Here is a 17,613-nt window from a genome sequence, read left to right as displayed (position 1 = left end):
TTCCTTAGCCCTAGATTCATAAATAGATTTGGCAGTACGTGAATGAGATGCATAGCAGCTTTACAGATTTATGCAACAAATTAATGCAAAAAACAGGAGGTAGGATGTGGGAAATCCTGTGCTCCCACCATTATTTTTTTAAAAAAATGTTCTCCCTAGGACATTTTTAGAAATTCATTTGAAGCATATACAACTCTCTAATTTTAGACTTTGCCCAAAGTGGAGGGGGAAAACAGATGCAAGCTTCCTTCAGATACACACACACACACACACACACACACACACACATTACAGAAATAGCAAAACAACAATAATGATAGCAATAACCTGTCATCTAGCTGTAGCCATCTCACCAGACTACAACACAGGGACTCTTTGTTGGCTCAGCAGAGAGACCAGCAGAGAGACCAGCAATTTTGGCTTTCTCCTCCCCTTGAACTTCTTCATTATAAGAACTCTGTACCCGAGTTCCTATTTTTCTAGTACCCGAGTTTCTTTTTCCCCTCCTCCTTTCCAATCCCTTTAGTTTTGTGTTTTTAAAACTGTAAGCCTAAAGGCACGGACAATCTTATTCCTGATATTTCTAAGCAGCTCTAGGAGTGCTGTTCTCAACTGAAGATGGGTGTGTGTGACATTTGTTGGAATCCATTTGTCTCGAGAGACAATGGAGTGTGCATTCGGAGGTGGAGTCAAACCACTGTGTTGGCAGCTCCAAAGTGACTTCCCTGGGATGCAAGCCTTGGCAGTGTGTACGGAGGTCTTTGGCTGCCCAGACAACAAGACCTCCCTCTGGACCTCACTGATTTGGTCCCAAGAAAAACAGAGCATGGAAAGGAATAGGAGGAGGGGCAAATTTTGCTGATTGTGTTCTTTTACATAGGATGGAACCTGTGCAGTGTTTCAACAGGATTGCTCTGTAATGGGTCATGTGTCAGGGACTGGGCAGAGGAGGAATGGTGAAGGCCGCCTCCGCATCCTGACCCTTCCAGGGAGGAGGAAGAGGAAGACAGTATAGATTTACAACAGGGGTTTGAGGGAGGTTGCAGCTCAGAGGCAGATGAGGGGGGAAAGCTGGGAAATCATGGGAGAGCCAGAGCAGCTGGCTGACACATTGTCATTAGAAAGCATTCCATACCCTCCATCTCCCAGAACCTGGCAAGCCTTAAAAGTAGGAGAGCAAAGAACTCAAAGACAGAGGGCACTTAGAGGCATCCGTAGAGGAGGTGATGATGATGATGACGAATTAGGAAGTGGGAGATTCACTTGGGACAATGCCATTATCCAAGAGGCTGGGTTCTATAGCCTCTCTCTGTAAATAAAAAAGGACTGGAAGAAACTTCCCCTTGTCTTTATACTTTACTGGGCAACCAGCTGGGAGCTGCTGACAGCATCCTGACATCAAGGAAGCATGAAATGGCAGATCACAGACTCAGGATAGTGCAGAGAAATATTCAGTGTGGCAACCCCCTCATGCCATCTCAAATCATTTTCATAAATGGGGCCTCAATAAGAATGTCCTCAGTAGATGGCAAGACTTCATGAGGGTCTAACACTAATTGGGAGCATTGTGCCGCCAAGCTGAAAACCCACAGAAAGGAGGAATGGTGACTTGTGGCCCTCTGGACCTTATTGGACTACAATTCCCATGAGCCCTGATCATTGACAATGCTCACTGGAGATTATGGGAGTTTGAGTCCAACAACATCTGATGGGGCCACAGGTTCCTCTCCCCTGTTAGAGAAACAGTGTGGAACCTGATTTGAAGTAACTGAGCACCATGAAGGATGAAGAGAAAGTCCAAGACTGGCAATTTGTTGCATGCCTTACTTTTGAGGGAATGACTCTAAACTTGCTTTCCGTGAATTGCATGAATTATGCAATTGGTGTGAATACCCCTCTATCAATTGCTCTGTGTGAAAGCGCATTCTCATGCCTTTGAGATGGATGACAGTTTGTTTTGTTCATTTTGATACTGAAGTGTGCTCAGGAAGGCCTACAACAAAACAACCACATACCATACCATACCAAATAAATTTAAATGGAAATGAGCAATAAAACACAGTAAAAACCAGCAGTCAAGAATATCAAAGGGGCCAAAGTGAGAAGAGTCCTAGCCAGATGGGCGGGGTATAAATAATAAATAATGATTATTATTATTATTATTATTATTATTATTATTATTATTATTATTATTATTACTATATATGCTGTTTCCACAGCCTGAGTGCTACTACTATCATTCCCTTATACAGCAATTTAGGAAGGCCTCTGGAGCAAAGTTTCTGTACAGATTCACTGGAGAGGTGGTTCTTCAGGAGGTCTTATTATAGCAATCTGCTCATCACAGGTTTCATCAAGGCACAGCCCTTTGGATTCAGCACAAAGTTATGGGAAACACTGAAAAGATATGAAACTTCTGTATATTTGATTCTCAGCTCACTTTAATTGACAACTGGAATGAATCAGCAGATGGGGAGGGGGATGACTTCACAGTTTCCAGCTGAATGGAAATAACCAGGCCGTTCAGTTCCATCTGTTGGTCTCTGTAGGCTGCTCTTCCCTGTGCAAAATACCCTTGAAAAGGCTGCTGTGCAAAGTTATGTCAGGTGAGATTTTATTTCCTGCACATGGATACATCCACACAGAGGATTTTAGAGTAACCAAACAATTTTAGGAGTCCCTTCCATATGTGTGAAGTCCCCAGGTCTACCTTTTCTGCTTTACGATGGCAGAGGATGGCCCCTTTAATTTTCTTATTATTATTTATAAGACTGTGAACACAACTTGCAAGCTTCAGCCAAGCAAAAGTTGGGAGAGGGGAGGAGGTTGTGGCCCTCTGAACTACAATTCCCATGAGCCCTGATCATTGACAATGCTCACTAGAGATTATGGGAGTCTGAGTCCAACAATATCTGATGGGACCACAGGTTCACCTCCCCTGCTAGAGAAACAGTGTGGAACCTGATTTGAAGTAACTGAGCACCTCTTCTTCTTCTCAGTGGTGGCAAAGGAAGAAAATGAATAGGGCTGAGCTCAAGAGAAGGAAGGGGTTATGAGTGCGCAGGGATGCCTGGCATGAGATGATGAGTTGCAGATGCAAGCAGAGCACATGAAGATAAGCTGCAGGAGATGAACCCTGCTGCCTCAACCACCCATGGCAACTCCTGGCATGGCCTGAGGGTGTTCAAATGCTTCTGGACTGAAGCAAGTGGGCTAGATTAAATGTTCCCTAACCTAGCTCTCTAAACAGGTAGGAAAGCATGATCACCTCAATTCAGCTGGACCTATATCACCAGCGAAATATTTGCTCATTTGTTGGACTTCATGTTCGTCTTTGGAATTACATGCCCGCAGTGGCTGTGGTTGATAATTAATATATCATACTTAATGACATCACCAGGGCCTGCTTCCTGTGATGTCACCAGGGGCCCAGCCCTAGGTCTCAAGTTTGGGCCCTGAAATCTGAGAGCCAGGGGTGCTCCTGGCCTGGCAGTGCTAGTGGAAACTGAAGCATCATGCAACCAAACAGAAGTAACCTCCCTCTTGCAGATCATTTGTGCGAAGGTGCCAGTGTCTGTCATTTGGGGAGTCCTGCCTGCACCCCTGTCCTCTGCTCCCAGGCCAGCTCAGCCCTTCTTTTCTTAAGAGACAAAACCCCCAACCTTTGTGAGTTCGTGTGATACAAGCAGTTTGCTTTATGGAGCTGTCTCCAATATATGGTTCAAGCAGCTACCAGGACTCCATCTGCATGCTTGAAAAGAGTCACACAGCAAGCAGCATCGGACCCACCTGGGTTGTCGCAATGTATTTCTCCACATGGTCCCCCAGGCTTTGTGTGTGTAAGCATTGAAATGTAATCAGCGGCCTTTCATTGGAAAACAGTGCAGAAAGGGAAATGAAAAATGCCTGTGCCGAAAAGCATTCATTAACCAGAACAAACAACAAGCCAATAAGTGTTAATTAATAATTTAAGTTCCTTCAATAGAACTTGCCCGCCCAAGCCAAGGATAGGCCAGTTTGAAACCAGCTCCCGCTTGGCTCTTTTGTCTCCTATCTGGTTTTAATTTGAGTTGACCTCTGGGTTAATCTCTACTGAAAGGAGGGAAGCTCCCCCAGTCAACTTCCTACTACAAACAGACAGATGCACTCACCACTCTCCATTCATGAGAAAGTCTTGGAGCTATAAAGGGGCTTTCTGTCTTCTGGAAGAAGGAAGAGGGAAGCTTCACTGAACTGATCTTACTACATCATTTGCCTTCCCCAACACTGAGTCCCCAGATAAAACTCCCATCATCCCCAACCAACATGACCAATAGTAGGTAATGGTGGGAGTTGTAGTCCTAGTAACAATATCTAGGGACCAAAGGCTGGAGAAGGCTGGATTAGCTAGTCTATGTGTACACACACTGACACACACACACACACACACACACACACACACACACACTGCTGAAGTTAGAACTTTTGAGGATGGGTTTTCTGAAGCTTAAAGATTGACTGGGGGCCAGCCGTAGTGTCATGCGTTCAAACCAGTTTCTTTTCCAATCTTGTAGAAGCATAGATGGGTGGCTGATTCAGTTTTAATAGCAAAACAGGTATGTGGGTGAGGAGTATAGAACCCTCTCTCATCTCCCACTACCTCCATGCAGCTCCTCTCCCCAAGTGGTTTTAATCTAGCTGAGCTCACACCTGGTATTTTCCAGCTAGAAAAAAATGACATCAGAGGACATTCTGAAGCCACGGGTGGGAAAGGTTCTGCTCTTCTCAAATACCCCATTTGCTCCTAAAATTAGACACTACCTCATAGGAGCCAACTCCTAGGGGCTGAGGTCCCTTCGCTCTTGTCCCAAATAAAATATTTGAGGGGGCTGCCCCCCTCAGAGTTGGTAGGCATTGTCATTCAAATGGTGTGTGTGTGCTATGCCTTGTGATTGATTATGCAGGGCAAGGCTTACCTGGGCCCCCACAATATTTGATTCAAGGTGGCACCCCTGCTCTACCTGATTACAGCTAGGGACGTACGAAACTGTCTGTTTGGTTTTGCTCCATTTGCCTTTTCTTCCACTCTTTGGCTCTCCACAATTATGTGTCATTTGTAATAATATAAAATATGCTTATGAAATTGCATCAGCATTTTAGTCCAAATTTCACTGAATATACACATATTTGCAAGCAGTTTCTCCTAATATAATGCTTTTTTGTACGTCACATTCACTCATGTGTGCATTTTTATGCACATTTTCCCCTAACCAACACAGTTTTATAGACATTATTCAGTTGGACAACTGCATTGTAAAGTTTGTAGAAGCACAATTCCAAGGCATCATGGTGATTTGGTTTGTGCATTATTTCAGAAAGTGCAAAACCGGTAGATTTGCATCAATCTCTCCCCCATTCCTAAGTTGCAGGGGACATATCTATATTTGCCTACCTTGCTATCACATTTTGTTTGGCCCTGAATATAGAAAATGTTGGGGATGTTTTGTTATTTTCAGTCTGTATGTGGAGGATGCTGATCTCTGAACTGTAATTTTTTTTAAAATGCTGATGTGGATTGCTTTGGATTTTTCTCCAATAAAGAAAGATAGCATGGAAGTGTTAAAAAACAAAAAAAAGGCCAGATAATTTTAACTTTCTGTTCATGTAACATATGCAGATAGCCATGTCTCTCCCCCTGCCCACCCCACACTCCAGCCTCTGGAGAGATGGTAATCCTAGCCAATGTATAAGAATGTATCTATTTTTAAAAAATGGGATGATGAAGATATTAATTGAGTTTTGTGCCCTGAAAAGCTGTTGGTTCATGAAAGATGGGTGAAGTATTGCTCTGCATAATGATTAAACGAAATAATACGTCCTTCCCTTCTGTGAATTGCTTCTTTATTCCTGAAGTTATGAAGCAGTCTCATTCTTGCCGATATTGGTTTGGGAAATAGACACTTAAATTACAACATAATCCTGGTATTTATCCTTTAAAGATAGCTGTCTCCCCATGTTCATGATTTATAACTCTGCTAAGAAGCTGTGTGGCCCTTCAGGGCAAGATGGTTTCATTTCAAGAATCGTGCCATTTCCCCACTTTTTTGCCATCTAAATTAAATTGTTAGAGATCTTTGTAATAGCTCATAAGCAAGAATCCCGGCTACATCCAAGCTGCTCGGTTTTTAGGCTTTATCAGATTGGTTGGTGAAGGCAGTATCTTTGTCTGCTTTTGAATCCATTTGAGAATGGCATGTGCATAAAGGAGACATATTATTAGGTTCTAGAAGAGGCAGGAGACAATGCCTACCTGAGTTTAAGCAGCTAAGAAAACCTGCTGTATTGAAAGGTTTGACTGAAGCCTGTGGGATATAAACCACTAGAGCTGTCAAGTACAACATCACCTGTTTTCCTAGAGTGGTCATGCAGGGGATGTTGGTCCAGCCAGTCAAACTTCCTGTTACACCTGGCTGGAGCATCCTTCCTTGCATGTGACTAGTACGTGGGCGTGACCTTTCCAGACCTGGTAAAAGGCCAAGTCATGCAGCCACCTCTCTTTCTTTGATCTTCTTTTTCGTCCTGCAAACTTCCTGATTCCTGCCAGCCAAGCAGACCCCCGGGTTATCTTCCATATGGGGTAAACCTGTTTGTTCATATTCTTAACTTTAAGCCTAAAGCCTGCCTTCAGGGATCACACTAAGTAAAACTACTTTTTGTTACCTATGAATAAGACTGTGGTGTCATTATTCTTTTGTTGTTTAGTTGTTTAGTCGTGTCCAACTCTTCGTGACTCCATGGACCAGAGCACGCCAGGCACTCCTGTCTTCCACTGCCTCCCGCAGTTTGGTCAAACTCATGCTGGTAGCTTCGAGAACACTATCCAACCATCTCATCCTCTGTCATCCCCTTCTCCTTGTGCCCTCCATCTTTCCCAACATCAGGGTCTTTTCCAGGGAGTCTTCTCTTCTCATGAGGTGGCTGAAGTATTGGAGTCTCAGCTTCAGGCTCTGTCCTTCCAGTGAGCACTCAGGGCTGATTTCCTTCAGAATGGATAGGTTTGATCTTCTTGAAGTCCATGGGACTCTCAAGAGCCTCCTCCAGGGATCAAAGGGGTCTTACCAGGAATAATAGCACATATCTCAATCTGGGCAAGCCAGACTGAATTGTTTATTGTCTTAAGAGGCTCATACGAGTTTACAACCAGCTTTCTGCTGTGTAAAGGAGGAATGAACTCTGCTAAGTGAAGAAACTTGCTAGCGCAAGTTAGGAAGGATATTAATAATAAATATATCCTCTCCTGCCACCCGTGACATTGCCACAAAGCCTAGGCATGGTTCAGAGCAGCAGCACTGAATTGGGCCCCACATTGTGCGTGCCCAGTGCTCATGCATCACACTGCAACGTCATGGTGCTATGGTAGCACCTGGACAGGGGACTGTGTCTCCATGGCAAGGCCTCTGTTTGCAGCCCCAGTGGGCCCCAAAAGAGGCCCCAGGGAGGAAGTGCAGGCCCTGGCCCTGTCACTACTGCCAGAGGTAAGGCAGTGGGGTCAGAGGGGAAGGCCAGATAGTGACAGGCAGTGGCCCTCTGGGTTTCATTGGGCTACAACTTTGACCCTGCTGGCTGGGGCTGATGAGAGTTGGAGTCCATTATGGCCACTACTGAGCTGGAGATTTTCTTTGTGTGGTAGAGATGTGGGCAGGTGCCACTCTTTTCCATTCAATGTATTCTGATAAGCAGGTATTCCCTGAGGAGGTCCAATCCATGGAATTCTTTGCCATCAAAGGTATGGGGGATATTTCCCATATAATGCCCTTTTCACCTGTTTTGGATCTGAAGAAAGGCTTTAGATCAGTGTAGAACATCTGCCTTTCATTGAGAAGGTCTCTGGTTCAAACGCCAGCATCTCCATGTAGGGATGGGAGAAATGCCTGTCTGAAATCCTGGATTGCTGCTTCCAGTCAGTGTTGGCAGATGGACCAGTGTTCTGACTTAAAGGGAACCCTGACCATTAGGTCCAGTCAAGACCGACTCTAGGGTTGCGGTGCTCATCTCGCTTTATTGGCCGAGGGAGCCGACATCCAGCTTCCGGGTCATGTGGCCAGCATGACTAAGCCGCTTCTGGCGAACCAGAGCAGCGCACGGAAATGCCGTTTACTTTCCCACCAGAGTGGTACCTATTTATCTACTTGCACTTTGACATGCTTTTGAACTGCTAGGTTGGCAGGAGCAGGGACCAAGAAATGGGAGTTCACCCCGTCAGGGGGATTCGAACCGCCAACCTTCTGATCGGCAAGTCCTAGGCTCTGTGGTTTAACCCACAGCAGCAGCTCTTAAATTCAGATGACTGGTTGTAGCAGTGTGGTGTAGTGTGGACAGGGCCAGTGTGGTGTAGTGGTTAAGAGTGGCAGTCTCGTAATCTGGGGAACCGGGTTCACGTCTCCGCTCCTCCACATGCAGCTGCTGGGTGACCAGTCACACTTCTCTGAACCCAGTCACACTTCTCTGAAGTCTCTCAGCCCCACTCACCTCACAGAGTGTTTGTTGTGGGGGAGGAAGGGAAAGGAGAATGTTAGCTGCTTTGAGACTCCTGGAGTGAAAGGCGGGATATCAAATCCAAACTCTTCTTCTTGTATGGTAAGTGTATCAGGTCTAATTAGATCGGGGTCAGCAAACTTTTTCAGCAGGGGGCCGGTCCACTGTCCCTCAGACCTTGTGGGGGGCTGGACTATATATATATATTTTGGGGGGATGAACAAATTCCTATGCCCCACAAATAACCCTGAGATGCATTTTAAATAAAAGGACACATTCTACTCATGTAAAAACACGCTGATTCCTGGACCGTCTGTGGGCTGGATTTAGAACGTGATTGGGCCTGATCTGGCCCCCAGACCTTAGTTTGCTTACCCATGAATTAGATGCTTGGCTATGGTTATGCTATAAACCAATATAGCAGAACATTGGTGTGCTTAGTCAATGCAATATATACCTCCTAGCTGCTTGACAACATCTCTCTTGCAGTCCTCAAAGGCAGACAGAAAAAACAAAAGAAGATATTTATCTGCCCTTTGCTGGGCCACCATATATGGCTGATGAGCGGTGTATTGCTGAGTCAGAAGTTGTGATATAAGGTAAGCAAGCCTTGGGGAGTGTGCCGAGAAACCAAGTGTATTAATGGAGTCTCCTTGGCAAATTGCAGAGGGCTTTTAACAATGCTTTTAGCTAAGCAATGCTTTTAACAGAAACGTAAACAACCATTAATTGTGATAGAAACCAATTGACTTTGGACCTTTAATTATTATTTGCATATCTACCAGTACTTCCCAGGCACATTTAACAGTGGGGTTAAATGGGTCTAAAACTCCTGGCAGGTGGCAATATAATAATTATAAATATGGATTTCTAACTGTTGAGAAACCCTGATCATTCCAACTTCTGTATGTGGGAAGATGCTTCTGGATAGTACTGCTTCATGTTTCAGCCTGTCCTCATGCTTTCTCTCTCTCTTGCAATATATAAACCCTTCTCATTTCTTCCTCAGAGAAGTTATTTGCCTCTGCAACCTCCCTTTGCCTTGTTTACTTTGGGATTTGGTGGAGTGTCCATCCCTACCATTAGGTAATGTGCGCCTGCCACCTCAGGCCGCCTATTTTGAGTGTCATGAAACAGCGAGAAATTGTTGTTTATGTACGTATCCATGGATTTACTTTGTGCTTTTACAACTAGAGCGAGACAGTCACCTCCAGGCTTGATTATAGTACAGTGGTACCTCGGGTTACGTACTTAATTCATTTCGGAGGTCCGTTCTTAACCTGAAACTGTTCTTAACCTGAAGCACCACTTTAGCTAATGGGGCCTCCTGCTGCTACTATGCCACCGGAGCACGATTTCTGTTCTCATCCTGAAGCAAAATTCTTAACCCGAGGTAATATTTCTGGGTTAGTGGAGTCTGTAACCTGAAGCGTATGTAACCTGAAGCACTCTACATGGGGCTGCCCTTGAAGCTGACCCAGAAACTACAGAATGCTGTGGTGAGGCTCCTTATGGGGTCCTTGCCACAGGATCACATTCATCCAGTGCTTTACCAACTGCACTGGCTCCTGGTAGTGTACAGGGTCAGGTTTAAGGTTTTGACCTTTAAAGTCCTATGCGGCCTAGGACCCACGTATCTACGGGACTGCCTCTCCTGGTATGCCCCGCTGAGGACCTTAAGGTCCACAAATCACAACATTTTGGAGGTCCCAAGTCGCAAGGTGGTTAGATTGGTATCAACTAGGGCCAGGGCCTTTTCAGTACTGGCCCCAACTTGGTGGAACGCTCTGTCACAAGAGACTAGGGCCCTGCAGGACTTGACATCTTTCCACAGTGCCTGCAAGACAGAGCTGTTCTGCCTGGCCTTTGGTTTGGACTCAGTCTGATCTTACATTTCCCTCCCTTTATGGTTTTGATCTATGGGCTACTTTTAAAATGATGCTGCATTTTAAATTGCATTTTAACCTGTATTTTAAATTGGTGGTTTTTTTCCTATTATGTTTTTACTGTAATTTTACTGTTGTTAACCACCCTGAGCCCGGCTCTGTTTGGGAGGGGTATAAATAAAAATTATTATTATTATTATTATTATTATTATTATTATTATTATTACTATTATTATTATTATTATTACTATTATTGTTGTTGCTGGCAGTGCCAAGATAACTTGACTAATCTTGGGTATACTCTGCTCCTTGACCTGTGGGAATCCAATGGATGAGCCTCACTCTGGGAAAACCTCCTTCATGATCAAGGTGCCAGGTAAATATAAAGTCAGTATGTGTTCCACCTCTACTCCCATTTGCCAAGATCAGCTTAAGGCAGCATAGATTCCTAGCCAATCAGCACCAACACATTCTTAGCCAATCAGCATTTCCCTTACTAAACTAGTGGTGCACGGGAGGGAGAAGCCAGAAACGACTGCAATAGTTGAGTTGATACTATCCTAGCAGCTGGTTTTTCTCTTCTTTTTTCTTTTTCTTTTTTTAAAGGACTTTGTTACTTATAATGAAAACTTCCCAGCCGAAAAATCCATAATGTATGTGAGGTTGCATCGGAAAGGCAATTTTTAATTAAAGCACTTAGGTTATTAATGCTTTCAAAATTGGCTTCTGTTCTCGATACATTTTCTTCATAGTATTTTTAATATACTTATTCATAATTAATTATTGTTTTCTTCACTGGGTGACGGGAGTTGGTTTTTGAGGTACGAAGGGAAAGATATGACTAAAAGCCCTTGGATTGACACATGCTTTGGATCATGAGAAACACTTGAAAAAACTGTTTGAAGTACATCATTTATATGGATGTAAATCACTACTTTAGTCCTGGTATATAATGTAATTTGTCACACACACACACTCTTTAATTCAAGTATCAGCCTTTTCAAAGGGTGAGGTTGGGCAGGAAAGGCAAAATAACCATGAAATGTCTTCAAAATGCATAGTAAACAAAAAACCAAAAAAACAGTGAGGTTATTGTACAATGATGTGTATCTGAAGAAGTGTGCATGCACACGAAAGCTCATACCAAGAACTAACTTAGTTGGTCTTTAAGGTGCTACTGGAAGGAATTTTTTCTGTTTTGACTATTGTACAATAGTTTGTGATGGTGGGGAAGGGGCAGAGGGGTGGACCTGAAGGTGTTTTGATCACAAACATGCACACGTTCACTGCACACACACGCACACACACACACACACACAGAGAGAGAGAGAGAGAGAGAGAGAGGGAGGGAGGGAGGGAGGGATCACACTTACTTTCTCACACGAGTGACTTCCAGATTGTCCTTATTTTGCATAATGAATTCAAGTGCAGACCAGTGATTTAGGTTTGCACAATTCAAGTGGGTTAAAGCACTCTGCTACTCTAGTGCAACAAATACACTCCGAAAAAGGAAAAGAAGCAGATGTTTTGCTGTAAGGAAAGTGACAGGGAAATGCACAGAAAGGTGTGGAATGAACAAATGATGAATAGGAAGACATATAACTAAACTAATGTATAACTAGTTTAACTAGTTTAAAGTTAAACTAAACTAAATTGGGAGCACTGGTAGAACTCTCAGACATGACCTACTGCACTGCACTAATTCTTTCTGTTTGGAGTTTCCCTGCAGCGAAAGCATGCAGTGCTATTCTGTATGTTACAAATGAGTAAGCATCTTCGAAGAGATTGCTTGGTCAGAGTCGCTTACTGAGACAAAACATTTCTTAGGAATATGGGCCACCATATGACACACAATTCAATATATAGTGGATTACATTCTCCACCTGTTTAAAATTAGATGCAAATCCGTTTGGCTACTGGCATCTGTTAGCATCTACCGTCCAACATGGCAGAAGGCATACTTTCTAAGCCTAGGTTTGAAAAGGTCCTGTACAGTAGAGAACACTGTTCATTCTTCTAAATATTTGATGGTCTTTGGGGGAGGGGGAGAGACAATACCACTGGAAAAATTTGGGCTGTTGATAACAACCTCATATCTCTGTCACTGAAATAGACAGCATATGAAAATGTTTCATCAAGGATTGTTTTGTGGAAGAATAGAAGCCTTTTTTGAATTTTCAAAGAAATATTTTGGTATGAATTCACGAGCAGGATTTGAACTATGAGCAACAGAGGGAATTAAAGATCAGTGTATAGTAGTTATAATATAAGAGAGAGAAGATAGGGTGCAGCATGGGGGAGAAGCTAAAAACACCATGGAAAATGGGAGGGGAAGTTGAAAAAAAGAAAAAAGAAAAATTGATTATGCTTTGGGGTGTAGAAGGCAGAGGTGGTGCCTGCCCTGTGGAACACCCTCCCATCAGATGTCAAGGAAATAAACAACTATCTGACTTTTAGAAGACATCTGAAGGCAGCCCTGTTTAGGGAAGTTTTTAATATTTGATGCTTTATTCTGTTTTTAATCTGTTGGAAGCCACCCAGAGTGGCTGGGGAAACCCAGTTGGATGGGCGGGGTATAAATAATAAATTATTATTATTATTATTTAAAAAGTAAAAAAAAAATCATATGGGTTTGGGTCATGCCCTCAATTATTCGTCTTAGGCTACAATCCTATATACACTTCTATGTGTGCACCTAAGCCCCACTGAATAGGGCTTACTTCTGAGTAAGCATGCAGAGGAATTCACTTTCTGGCTGCAGTCCTGTTCTCACTTCCCTGAACTCAGTGAAGTTTACTTCTGAATGGACACGCATAGGATTGCACTGTAAAAGTACTTATTAATATTCCCTTCGTTTTTTGGCTGTTTAACCATTTGGGCACAGACACTTATATTGGCAGGCTCCCTGAGTCAGGAAATTGAGCTCGATAATGCTATTTCATGTGATTTCTCTCTCTTTTTGTAATAATAAAAAGTCCTATTGTGCTAAGCTCAGTACGCTGATATAAACGGCCACAATTTTTCTTGATTTCCAGCTCAGCCACATTGTCAGAATGACTGATGTGATGGGGAAACACTGGTTGTGTTTCATTTTCCCTCTCCTTTATTATATAGCCTTTAAATCAGGGGCAGGGGGGAGCCCCAAAGTATATTAATTACTTTTTGAATACAGTATTAGAAATGTTGGATTTTAATCAGCTGTAATCTGTCTGCTTTTCTTCTGTCAAGATCACTGTTTTATTGAAACTTTCAAGAGTAATATACTTACTTTCAGACCTATTATCACTGTCATTTCCCAGTTTACATCAGTTATTTTTGTCTTGAGGATTATATTACTGAACCATGGAGGGCGGTGGGATGATAAAGCATAATGGTGTCAGAGAGGGATTTTATAATTCTTCCTGTGACCTGTACAAGGATGATTTAAAGTTTTTCATTTTCCTTTCTTCCTTGTTTTTGTTTAAGGTGATAATAGTAATTGAAGCCTCCAAGAATCTCTCCCTTCAAACAAGTTACAGCAAGACTTCAGCACCACTGGGAATAACAGCTGTGTTCAGGGTCAACATATGAATGGCTCTTCTTGGATTCAACATCCTAGATTAGCTTGACCTGGATCGCTAAGTTACATCTGGAAAGCACCCGCAGGATGAAAGATAGAAATATATTTGTTAGTCTTGTCATCTTACAAATTATGCTATGTAAATGGTTAAAGACAATGATTAACATTCTTACTGAAGCCTTGTGTGTGCTAAATTATGCTTGGATTATTCATCTAAAAGGAGAATTTTTATTAAATATTAATGCTGCAGAATATTGAGCTTTATATCTGTCACATATAAAGTGACAGATGTGCCTATGCATACACAATAAGCATCAACGAGTGCAATTTGCACATTGTTTTATGCTCCCACAAGCATCTCTCAAAGACTGTAAGGATAGAGGTGTTTGCGAGATGTTAAAGACAGTTATTTCCAGGGGTCTGGCAGGCTCTGGAATTTTGCAAATCATATCATCCTTTGCATATTTTGGAACCGCCTGAGAATTTGATTGCGGCTGTGGGACTAGCCACAAAGATCTCCCAGAGGTAGCTGGGAGAAAGATTGAAAATTGGGAATGGGCAAGTTGACCACACCCAAGGAAAGGTGATGCTCCACACCAGCCTAATCTCCCCTGAGTGGTGCGCAAGATTTCAGGGATTGCAAGCACTCACCCAGGATTTGTGTTTGGAAAACTAGGCACAATGGAGGCTATGTGCATTTATGGTTTGTTTACAAATATAGACAACCTTAGCCTACTTATGGAGGAGCTCACAGCAACAGCAGCCCAAAACACTGGCAGGGAACATGACATTACAGGTGAGGCCAGAGACCCAACTCTTCTCCACTGGTCACATCTGAAAGCCCTATGCATGTAAAATGTGAAAGGGGCTCAAGTGGTGTGTACATATAGGATGTGCTTGATGAGACTGATTCACAACATGCATGTTCACCCCTTGATTTTACTGTAGCTGATGACTGTACACCTGAGGTTGACTTGCATTATCTCATTTTTGTTGGTCAAAGAACCCAAGGTGGCCTTCATCATGCATCCATCCACTGGCTTCAGAAAAGTGGCGACCTTGTGTCCTTTCAGCAGGAACAATGGGGTTGTGACTTGAAATTCCACTGTAGAAATCACCCAACACTTAGAGCAAGCCCTGATATACTTAGGCCCTGAACTGTGCCTATCATTATTTTGTACCGGTATAGAGAACACCTGATTCTAGCTCACCAAAGTGTTTCTTTATTTAAAAAAAAAGACAGCAGGTATCAGAACTTCCTGGAAACAACATATTTTGGCTCAGAACTAACTGTGTTAGTTAGTTACATAGCCCTGTAAAATAAGGGGGAATCCTGCTGACCAATAATTTGGAAGGGAGGAAGAAATCCATCTCCCAAATAGTTGATGACATAATGTCAGTGATGACATTAGTCAGTGGTGACTGAAGCTACCTGGCAGGCCATAATACATGCCTGGAGATGGGCATTTGGTATGGTGGGCCCCAGACAACTTGGCACCTTTGTTTCTGATAGGACTTAAGCAAAAAGCTAACTTTATCTGGCTATAGACCACTGTTGCTATGCTGTAACTTGCAGGTGGGAGGGGATTCTTGGAAACACTCTCAAATTTTGCAGCTAAGTGCACATCAAAAAAGATGAGAAAATCTATTCTTAAGAAATAACTCGGCCACCCATTCCATTTCTTAGAACTTCCAGAGGGCAAGTGTCAACCTCTCCAGGATCCTTGACCAGCTCTTCTAATGTCAAGTGAAGACCATTTTCTGGCAAGAATAAAAGTGTGTCACTGTGGTGACATTTCAGATTTCACAGTGGGGGCAACATTTAGCAAGAGGTTAGGTGGAAAAATAAATCTATTTTAGGATTGGCTGTAATGGTTGCCATCATTACAACCTGGGGCCATTAAAATCAACAGGAGCTTCTCTATTAGCTTCTCTGGGAAAGTGGATTCTACCTTATAATGGGAGCCCCTATAGGGTTGCTCGTACAATAAAATTATTCATGTAGGACAAAAATAACAACTTAATGCCAGTGCTTTATCTTCTACTGGAAACAATGAGCCTCCTTTTGCTGAAGAGGACAAGATGGAATGCATTGTGTGTGCTGTTCCACAAAAGTAAAACTTTTGTCATTCCCGAACAAAGTAAAATAAAGCAATGCAGGAGGTATAATGACTGTGGGAATTAAAAGGCTGGTCTAAGTTGAATCAGCTCCCAGATATCAACAAATTCCTCTGCGACATATATGGCAAAATAATCTCTAAGTGGTTTACAAGTATAAAATCAATTATAAAATCCATACATAATTAAAATACATGATGGAAACAATTCCATCAAAACCTTTAAATATATATATAATTAGAATTTACCATACAACAAGGCAATTAAAAAGAATAAAAATAAAAGCAGTTAAAAGAGCAATGCAAGCAATTCAGTCAGGAAGTTCAAGTTCAATGGAATGCTTGCCTAGACAGCTGTGTCTTCAGGTGTTGCTGGAATATCCATACAGCTAGAGCCTATCACATTTCAACAGGGAGGGCATTCTACAACACTGCTGCCACCAGTGAAAAAGCCCACCTGTGGTTACCGCAAGCCAGTAATGATGGTTTGAGGAAATAAAGCATTCTTCCACAGAGGTGTGAGAAAGAGAGGAGAAGCCAGGGGAATCACTCAAGCTCCTTGTTCATTCTCAACCGGAATTCGATGTTTGTCCATTGTATCTGAGAAAACAAAGCAGATCCATACATCAAAACACGGCAAAGCCAGAGGGATTTTTCCAAAGGAGCTATAATTAAGGATCAGCCAGTGGTGTAGACTTGGGTGAACTGTGATCTATTACCAGGTGAGAATTGAGCGTATGTTATTGTGCTTTGCTTTTTGTTAAAGGTTTTTGGTATGCTAGCACACTCAGGTAAACTTATTGAATTCACAACATTCTGGGGAGGTTGCATGTGTCTTTCTTTTTCTCTTTCTTGACTGGAATCCAAGCACCTGTGACATGACTCTTCTTTTTAAAGCATCTCCCCCCCCCTCTTTCTGTGTAGATTGAGATGACTGTACTGGCATGAAGATTAACCCCCTACTTAAGTAAAGGGACCCCTGACCATTAGGTCCAGTCATGGCTGACTCTGGGGTTGCGGCGCTCATCTCGCTTTATTGGCCAAGGGAGCCGGCGCACAGCTTCCGGGTCATATGGCCACAGGACTAAGCCACTTCTGGTGAACCAGAGCAGTGCACAGAAACGCCATTTACCTTCCCGCCGGAGTGGTACCTATTTATCTACTTGCACTTTGACGTGCTTTTGAAGTGCTAGGTTGGCAGGAGCAGGGACTGAGCAACGGGAGCTCACCCCGTCACGGTGATTCGAACCGCCAACCTTCTGATCAGCAAGTCCTAGGCTTTGTGGTTTAATCCACAGCACCACCCATGTCCCAACCCCCTACTTACACCACTGAAAACTTCTTGGGACTACTGAAATCAGAGCCATCCCAGTATATCTTATTTCCCAAGCCATTTCCCTCTGTTAATACTTTGTCGTCTCTATAAACTAGTTCCAGCTGTGTTGATTTGCCTGATAGAGAACTTCAAGTTTGTCTTTGGAGTCTAACATGCTGCACTGTCAGATGACACCAGCACCTTGGTCCACCTAATCAGATT

At 43.0% G+C, this 17,613-nt stretch overlaps 1 long non-coding RNA gene across 1 annotated transcript in view; it reads right to left on the bottom strand.

The window, feature by feature from the left end:
* LOC309335933 overlaps positions 1 to 17,613 on the bottom strand; it is a 771,786-nt gene that overhangs the window by 529,829 nt on the left and 224,344 nt on the right. Inside the window, exon 2 of the long non-coding RNA XR_014153809.1 lies at positions 9,860 to 9,954. This is a non-coding gene — a long non-coding RNA (uncharacterized lncRNA). The remainder of the gene's footprint in view (positions 1 to 9,859; positions 9,955 to 17,613) is intronic.

The sequence above is a fragment of the Podarcis erhardii genome, assembly GCF_964252035.2.
Source record: "Podarcis erhardii genome assembly, chromosome: 1".
NCBI classification, from domain to species: Eukaryota; Metazoa; Chordata; class Lepidosauria; order Squamata; family Lacertidae; genus Podarcis; species Podarcis erhardii.
Note: the sequence above shows the minus strand (reverse complement) of the source record. Positions and strands in the feature narration are given on the sequence as shown.